At 42.6% G+C, this 9,216-nt stretch overlaps 1 pseudogene across 1 annotated transcript; it reads left to right on the forward strand.

Annotated features, from left to right (window-relative positions):
* Nucleotides 1-6,298: 6,298 nt before the first annotated feature.
* Nucleotides 6,299-6,641, forward strand: LOC308515101 (cyclin-dependent kinase 2-associated protein 1-like; annotated as a pseudogene). The gene has a single exon. The product of its transcript is annotated as a cyclin-dependent kinase 2-associated protein 1-like (transcript).
* The last annotated feature ends 2,575 nt before the right edge of the window (nt 6,642-9,216 follow it).

Genomic DNA, 9,216 nt, shown 5'->3' on the forward strand with positions numbered 1-9,216 from the left:
ATGGCAGGCCCGAGGTGCAGGCAAGCCTTGGATGGAGGTTACCAAGCCACCAGGGCCACCTGAGGCTCATGTAACCAGGGCTGGCCAAGGCTTGCGCTGCTGGCAGTGGCAGCAGCAGAGGTGTGATGGGGGCATGGCCTTCCACTGATCACTGGGTCACCTTCTGCCCCTGAAGGCTTCCAGATTGTGAGAGGGCCGCCTGAGGTAACCAGGCCTGGCTGAGGGAACCCCCCTCCAGTGCATGAATTTTCATGCACCGGGCCTCTAGTTTTGTATATTAGAGAAAACAGGGAGTACATTGTATTAATGCCAAAGTGTTTGGTCCTTTTATGGGTCTGGAATGCTTGCTGTAATGCATATGGCTTTACTCGAGCAGATTACATCCCAAGGCAGGCAGCTCATCTCAGTGTGGGTTGGTGGATGGGGGTGCAATGTGTGTGTGCAGCGTTTTTGCCTAAGCAACCATCATTTAATGTGACAGTGTTTAGAAACACGTCAGTTGTCAGGCACAGGAAGAAGGCTGGATTGTATGTCAAGATTTTACTTGACATCAAGTTATTTTCAATAATAGAATAATTCTTTAGAGGTACGTAGTGTTCCTGGTAATTCACAAATAGCCATTGAACAAATATGTGTTTGTTTTGTTTTTTATGAGTTGCCTATATTTGCTATTCAAAATTTTGTAAATATGCAAATCAGCTTTATCAGCTTATTACAAGTTTTCTAAGATTCTTTGTGGGAGAAAACATAAGTAATTTGAAAATTACTATGAATACATTTACAGTTAGAATTTTGTTGTAAGATACCTCTTAAAACCTTATCAAAATAATTTCTTTAGGGGGAAAGATAATCATCATTCAAATGAACTTAAAAAGCAGATTTAATGCACTGATTAAAATTGGATTGTTTATTTTAAATATGAAAGAGTTTTATATGAATTGTGAACTGAAGAGCTTAAAGATAGTTACAATATATGAAAGTTAAACCTCTTAAAATAAGCTAAACAGTATCATTTTACAGGAGGAGGACTTACGTAGTTTTTCACATGGCAATGTTGAGTTTATGATGCAGTTTTCATGTATGAAAAATGTTGAATTTATGATGCAATTTTCATATACTGAGTTATTTGTTCATGCAGTACTGTTGGTTAAATGACCGTTTAAGTGGATTTTGCATGTAATATACAGTGACACAGTAATTTTACCTAAATTACAGTGCAGTTTAGTTAATCTATTGTTCATATTGACTCAGTGTCTACCTTTAATTACAGATGACATGTTGAAAACTTAAGGAAGCAAGTGCTGCATATATGCAATATAAAATAGTAATGTGATGCTGATGCTTTTAACCAAAGGGCAGAATAAATAAGCAAAATGCCAAAAGGGGTCTTAATTGAAATAAAATTTTAATTTTGTTTTTAAAATATTATTTATCTTTATTTATTTTGTGGTAATATAGTAAGGTTTTTTACGAAAATTTTCATAACTTGATAAATTAGTTTTGTTTGTTAGAAAAGTTGCTCTTAAAATGTGTAAATAGATGACAAGTGGTGTAAATATTTTGCAAGCGACTTCAAAATTTTTATACATGAAACATACCTACATAAAAAGCTAAAATCTGAAAATAAAATGAAATAATGGTAGAAATAGAGATTTTCAAAATGATGAAGTAGTTCTTGGAGAACATTGGGGTCTCTGAAGATTTTTATTGTCTTCTTAATTCTCTCTCTCAATCTAGCTCCAATTTCTTCTCCAGATAGATGATAATGGATGATAGATAGATAGATAGATAGATAGATGATAGATAGGTATCATATATCCCTCTCCTTCTCTCTCCTCTCTTCTCAGACATGCACATAATGTTCTATACCCTGTAGAACATCTAAATAAAGAGTTGTTGATATGCCATATGTCTGTAATGTTTTTTGCAAATAATTTCTGTCTCTTTTTCTAGTAATATAACTTAGAATAAGTCAGAACCTCTCAGAATATTCTGTCTTCTTTTAGAGGAAAATATCATTAGGAAAACAGTTTACATTATTCATAATAGATCAAGCAAATTCCAGAAGACAGAGCACTGTAAAGACAGATTACTTCAAAGAACTCCATTAAACTTAACTTAGTCTTACCTAAAGAAAATGTATAAGGCTGAATATTTAAAAATAACTTCCATATATAAACTAAGCTTTTGCTTCTGCATTGGGCTTTACAACGTACTGATTATGAGGTACCATTGCCCCTTGGGTCTGTACACAGGACTCTAATTAGGAATCTTTTCCATATTATCTTGGAAAATGGGAACCGCTTGATATATTTGCTCCAGAACCAGTTTATCTTAGTTTCCCAGATTCTTCTTCTCTGTATCCAGGATTATTTTCCTTTTTTCAATTTTTTTAAATCGATATCTTTTTAAGTAGGCAGAAAAAGTGTAGTAAGAAATTCATGTCTTTCTAAAAGCTAAGAAGCACGATCTGGTTTACTATCCTTTCATCATTTAAGAAAGAATATCTTAAGAGTTATTATTTTCCTGTTTAAAGGAACAGAAGAAAGGAAAATTAGACATGTATATGTGAAACAAAGTTTGCTCATTTGAAAGATGAATTACTGATTTTAATTAGTTTTGCTTTAGAAGGAGAGAATGACTTACATCATTGCCATTCTTAAGATATTGTAACTTAGTTTTTAAAAATAAAAATATTGCATCCCTTTATTGTGCTACTCCTCTGGAGTACCTGTTCCCTCAGGGTGGAGGTTGTATCATTATATCTCAGTATGCTCTATCATGCTATGCTTATAGTAAAAAGTTAATACATGCTTATTGAATGAATGAATGAATGAATGAAGCACTGTATCAAAAGAATCCTATATAATAAAAGCCTAATATGCTAAGTGTCCTGTTGTCCAGTTCACCATTCAACCAATCAAAACATAGTATGCTAATGATATGCTAAGGCTGCTCAACTGCTCGCTATGATGTGCACTGACCACCAGGGGGCAGACAGTTGACTGGTTGACCAGTCGCTATGACATGCACTGACCACCAGGTGGTAGACGGTCTGACTGGTAGATTAGCTTGCTGCTGGGGTCCGGCTGATCAGGACTGAGCGAGACAGGCCGGACACACCCTGGAGCCCTCCCATCCTCCCTCCCCAGCTGGCCAACCTCCCACATCCCTCCCTGGCCCCAATCATATACCAGCGGGGGCCCTCGGCCTAGCCTGTGCCCTCTCACAATCTGGGACCCCTCTGGGGGTGTTGGAGAGCCGGTTTCAACCTGATGGCGGAATGACCAGTCACTATGATGCACACTGACCACCAGGGGAAAGATACTCAATGCAGAAGCTACCCCCTGGTGGTCAGTGCACTCCCACAGGGACACCACTGCTCAACCAGAAGCTTGGCTCATGGATGGTGAGCACAGCGGCAGTGATGGGAGCCTCTCCTGCCTCTGCAGCAGCGCTAAGGATGTCCAACTGCCAGCTTAGGCCCGCTCCCATAGGAGCGGGCCTAAGCTGGCAGTTGGACATCCTCCGAAGGCTCCCAGACTACAAGAGGGCACAGACCGGGCTGAGGGATCTGCCCCTCCCCCCCCCCCAGCTGTGTGTACAAATTTTGTGCACCAGGCCTCTAGTATGTTTGAATAAAATAGTAAAAAAATGCATTCTGATAGGCAGTTTGCACAGTGTGATAAGTGGTTGCTTAAATAAGAGTTGCACATTCCTAGGGAAGACACTGCCACATCTACATTAAAGGATTGACTATTTGATATCTAATAATATAGTTATAACCAAAGGTCTTGTATGCATGCATATAAGCCTAACCAATGGACACAGGCACCAGGGGTGTAAGGGCATGAGTGGGAAGGCTGGGGGCAATGGGAGCATAAGGACACATATGTAATACCTTAATCAATAAAGAAAAAAATTATAAAAAGAATATATCTCCCTAGATTTGTTTTATTTTCTTCAATAATTTCTTTATACATATCCTGCTTTGTTTCATAGCAAATTTAATGCAAAAAACTATAAATTCAGAGGTATTTTATACACACTGCATGTCTGTGGTTCACATTTTAAGAAGTCAGGCCATTAGACTCACTGAATGAAAGGAGCTATTTTATCACTAAATTATAGTCCATTTGTGAACCACTTCCTATCTATAGCATTACTTTTTTAACCAGATATTTATAAAAGTTGCTCTTAGTTACTCTGACATGATATAGCATGATAGGAAGAGCTGAAAACAAACACACACAAAGGTTTTTACATTACTCAGGTGATAACAAAACACCCCTGGATGCTGCCTTCTCATAAATCGATATCTGGGTATCCCTTGTTGATTTCCCACTCTACCAACCAAGCCTGTTTTGAAAGGGAAATGTGGAAAAGGGAATGCTTATCCATTACTGTTGCTTGTAAATTGGCACAAGCACTTTGGAGATCTATTTGATAATATCTGGTAAAAATAAAGATCTTCATACCCCATCAGCTGGCATTTTCCTTTCCAGACATATACTTTCAAAGGACAGCTACACATGTGCATAAGAACCACTGCCTTACAAAAAGAAACAATCCAAATGTCTATTAAAAGGGCAATGGTCAATAACTGTATTTATTATATTCATAAAATGTAATAACATGCAGTTTCTGAAAATAAATATTATTTTATGCATTACCATGAATTTTTAAAAATGTAATTTCAACTGAATAAAATGTTTTTTAGAATTTTACCAAAATAATATTTATATAACTCAAGAAAAACAAATAATTCTCTCCCATTCCATATATATTTGATTATATATGGACATATATATATATATTTATATATGTATGTATATGTATATATGATTTTTAGGAACACACGATTTTATAGTAAAACCAAGGGCAGACTAACCATAAAACTATGTAAATATTCCTAAGACTAGTTCATCCCAGTCTTTGGTTCTTAGTCCTGTCCCTGACCTTTAGGCTAACATTTTGCTCCATTCCCCATCCTTGCCCCAGAAAATGCAAACTGGAACACATTGCTGTTCTTTTTTTGTTTTATAACAGGCATCACTCTAGATTTAAATAAACTGGCAGCCTCTTCCTTTGTACTAAAAAAGACTAAATTGGTGAGTCTTTCTGTCATGAAAATTTAATTCAAATATCTAGCTGTTAAATAATCCTATCTAATAATAGAGAAACATGGTAATTAACCATAACTTCCCTACCCTTCCCATTGGCTAATCAGGGCGATATGCAAATTAACTGCCAGCCAAGATGGCGGTTAACCGCCAACAAAGATGGTGGTTAATTTGCATAGTAGCTGCAATGCTGGGAGGTGAAAGGGATCGAAACCCAGGCGGCAGGCAAGAGGTGGGGGGTGGGCAAAGGCGGCCAGTAATCGGTGATTGCATTGTGTATTGGAGGCAGAGAGAGCCGCTGCACAGGCCAGCCGCCACCCCCAGAACCCCTGGGGGTGCCGGCTGGCCTGCTTCCCCGTGAACGCCATGGTGATCGGAGGCAGAGAGAGCCCAGCAGGCCAGCCGGCACCCCCGGACCCCCTGGACTGGGGATTCCGGCTGGCCTGCTTCCCCGTGATCACCATGGCAATGGGGGCAGAGAGAGCCAAGGCGCAGGCCAGCCGGCACCCCCGGACCCTCCGGGCCGGGTTGCCGGCTGGCCTGCTACCCTGTGATTGCCATGGAAAAAAGACCTTCAAGGCCTGTCCAAGGCAGGTTTGCATTTAAAACTAAGTGGGGTGGTCCAGAATTGTGCGGCACTGACAACCAGGGCAGTCTCTGCGTCAGTGGTACATCTGCAGCTTGAAGTGTGGGGTGTGAGGGCCATGCAAGCCAGAGACTTTGGCTGCAATTGTCAGATAATTTCAGCTCCAAGGCAGGCGCAATCAGGGAAGCCATTGGGACCTTCACAAAAAAAAGAGACGGCTGAAGAGGAAGGATACTTCTCAGAGCGCATTAAAGAACAGGTGGAAGCCTTGAAGAAACAACATGAAGAAGAGATCACTCATCATAAAAAGGAGATTTGAGCGTCTGCAGAAAGAAGTTGAACAGCACAAGCAGAACATCAAGAAACTGAAAGATCATGATACTGCAGCAGTGTCAGGGTGAGGGGACAGCCATATTTGCCAGTGCGCCTGAGCTGCCAACAACAAAAAGTGTGTGGGAGCTGGGCAGGGGCACAGACAGGCACACAGACCCCAGGCCTACCTCACCACAGCCTGGCCTCACGGCCACCGCTGCCGATGCCATCTCATGGGGCCTGCGCCCCGCAGCGGGAGGCGGGGGGCGGGGGGGGGATGTCTTACAAACCGAACTTGACCATGCACATGCCCGCCACCTCCATCAAGGCCTCTGGGAGTGTTCACCGGCCTTCCACCAGCATGGCAACATCTTCCCAGTACCACCAGCTGCTGAGTGACTAGGACCAGCATCTCTAACACGCAGGGAACAGAGAACAGCCAGGTGCCCCAGAGCAAATATGCTGAGCTGCTGGTCATCATCGAAGAACTAGGGAAGGAGATCTGACTCACGTACGTGGGCAGTAAGAGCGCGATGGAGAGACTGAAACGAGGCATCATACACACAACAGGGCCGGTTCGGGAGTGCTTGGCCGAGATGGAGCAGAACACCAGGTCCTAGCCCCTAAGTCAGCGTGAAAGGCTTTCCCTCTTCTTCCAAGAAGTGACAGCTCATGCTTGCAACCCCCTTCATATGAAACTTGGTTTCAAAATGGTAACAGCTTGGTTTCTCCTCCCCGTGCCACTCCCATGGTTCATCAGGCTCTGAACCTCCCATCGCTGAGATGGAGAAGAGATTTTTGCAGTTATTAGATTTACATCTTAGTTACGAACTACCCAGGGCATTTTGTGTGTTTCTTTAAAGCATTTACTTACATGATGCATGTCAGTTACCTATCACAGCAAACTGTAGTTGGCCTCCCAGATACCTGTTTCTCTTCTGGATACATTTCTGTTACTCACATGGTTCTTTATGTTTCTCTTCTGAGCTGATCCAAGTCTGAGGGTTTGTTTCAGTGAGTCCTGAGGCAGCGCTTTAGTAGCCAGTGCCCATTTACCACACAGTATAAATTCTTTTCAATGTAACTTTTCTTTTTTTTGCTTAAGCATTTGCATGACTATTAGTACTTTGAAGTCAATCTTTAAAATGCACAAGTTATAAATACAGAAGAAAGAGCAATTTATTGAATCTCGCCTGATGAGGACCCCTGAAATTTCCCCTAAGGATGTATGTACATTTCAGTTCCGCCTTTCCCATCAGTGGATCCAAACATCTGGAAGACAGTGACTAATAGTGTTTGCATCTTTGTATGTATTTATTACTTGATGTAATAAAGCTTATTTTCATTAACAAAAAAAAATAAAAGAAACTGAAAGATCATGCTGATGCTTAAGTGCACACAGTTCCCCATAGAATGGCTACATACTCTCCACTTCTATGAAGACATAGTTCTGGTAACTAATATCTATCTATGCTGCCAACAGATTATAATAAATTGTGATCAGTGGGGGAAAAAAACAAGTGGGGTGACATCGGAATTACCCAAGCGTACTCCCAACCCCTTCACCTGCCCAGACGCCTAGGTCCCTTTATGGCTGGGCTGAGCCCAGTGCCGCCCAGTGGCCTGGACACCAGCCCTGACCATCTCTCTGGTTTGGCCCAAACATCTGAAGTTCGCATTAGTTGCCAACTTAAGAAATTGGAGCATTCACGTAAAATCAGGATTCCCCACTTCTCTTTCCAAAGTGGCTGATTGGGCTACCAACCAAGGGTGGTCGGTGTCCCTTCAACCCTAAGAGAAACCCCCAGCTTGGGGGTGTGGTGAGGAGGAAACTATCCCTGCAGACAGTTCAGTTGTGTAAACTCCCATTGACAGTAGCGCAGCCCAACAGTGTGGCCATTCAACTGCGAGGCAGCACAGCCATGAAACAGTCTGGCTGTTAAACAAGGCCCCTCTCTATCTTTCAGGGGGCTTCGCCTACTCCAACCCACTGCACCTCACTCTGCCCCAGTGAGACAGCTTCAGTGTTTCAGCTCCAGCAAACAGAACACGTCCCAGTGGAAAGGGAAAGTGTATCCATGGCCAGTGTTGCTCAATGGATAGAGCCTCTGCCTGAGGACTGAAGGGCCCAGAGTTCAATTCCTGGTATGGAACATGCCTGGGTTATGGGTTTGATCCCCAGTGTGGGGCGTGCAGGAGGCAGTCAGTCAATGATTCTCTCTCATCATTGATGTTTCTATCTCCCTCCCTCTCTGAAATCAATCTATACTAATAAAAGGGTAATGTGCTAATTAGACAAAACAACTTCCAGACAACTTTCTGGATGTCCTTTTGGACAAAGCCATGGTGGCGGGGCCGAGACAGAGGCGGTTAGGGGCGATCAGGCTGGCAGGGGAGAGCAGTTAGGACAATCAGGCTGGCAGGGGAGAGCAGTTAGGGAGATCAGGTCAGCAGGCAGGTGAGCAGTTAGGAGCCAGTGGTCCCAGATTGCAAGAGGGATGTCCGGCTGCCAGTTAGGGGGATCCCAGGGATTGGGCCTAAACCAGCAGTCGGATGTCTCCCAAGGGTTCCTGGATTAGAGAGGGTGCAGGCTGGGCTGAGGGAACCCCCTCTCCCCCCCCATGCACGAATTTCGTGCACTGGGCCACTAGTTAAATAATAAGGAAGTTCTGTTTAATGATGTAATATTGAAGAACAGACCTTCAAAACTAGTGATAGCCTGCCCTACAAAAAAGGCCATGGGCAGGAGGCAATGATGGTGAGGTTATGATGTGATTGTTGGTTTTTTTTTATTTCCTCTTGGCAATAACGGAAGACAGTGAGAATACAGAGGCCCCTCCTTCATGAGGGACAAGGACAGACAAAGCAGAACATCCTGAGGAATGAGCATGCCAAGCAGCAGAGCAGAGGCTCAGGTGAGAGAGGGAGCTAATTTTCCTGAGACCCATCTGTGCTGATATTCACTTGTAAGTCTTTTTTCTTGTACTGCATTCCCATTATGTTACCTTCAAGCCTTGGGTTATGTCTGTTAAACATATTTGTATTGCTATATTTCCTGGAATCAAGGGAGCGGAGCAGAAACCTGCAACCTGATGGCAGAGTGAAACTGATACTGATGCTGCTTGAAAAAGCCAAGGGCTTCATAGAGGGAGATGAGGATGCTGTGACCATTTTGAGTGATAAATGGTGATACTG

Source organism: Myotis nattereri (genome assembly GCF_964212035.1).
Source record: "Myotis nattereri genome assembly, chromosome: 3".
NCBI classification, from domain to species: domain Eukaryota; kingdom Metazoa; phylum Chordata; class Mammalia; order Chiroptera; family Vespertilionidae; genus Myotis; species Myotis nattereri.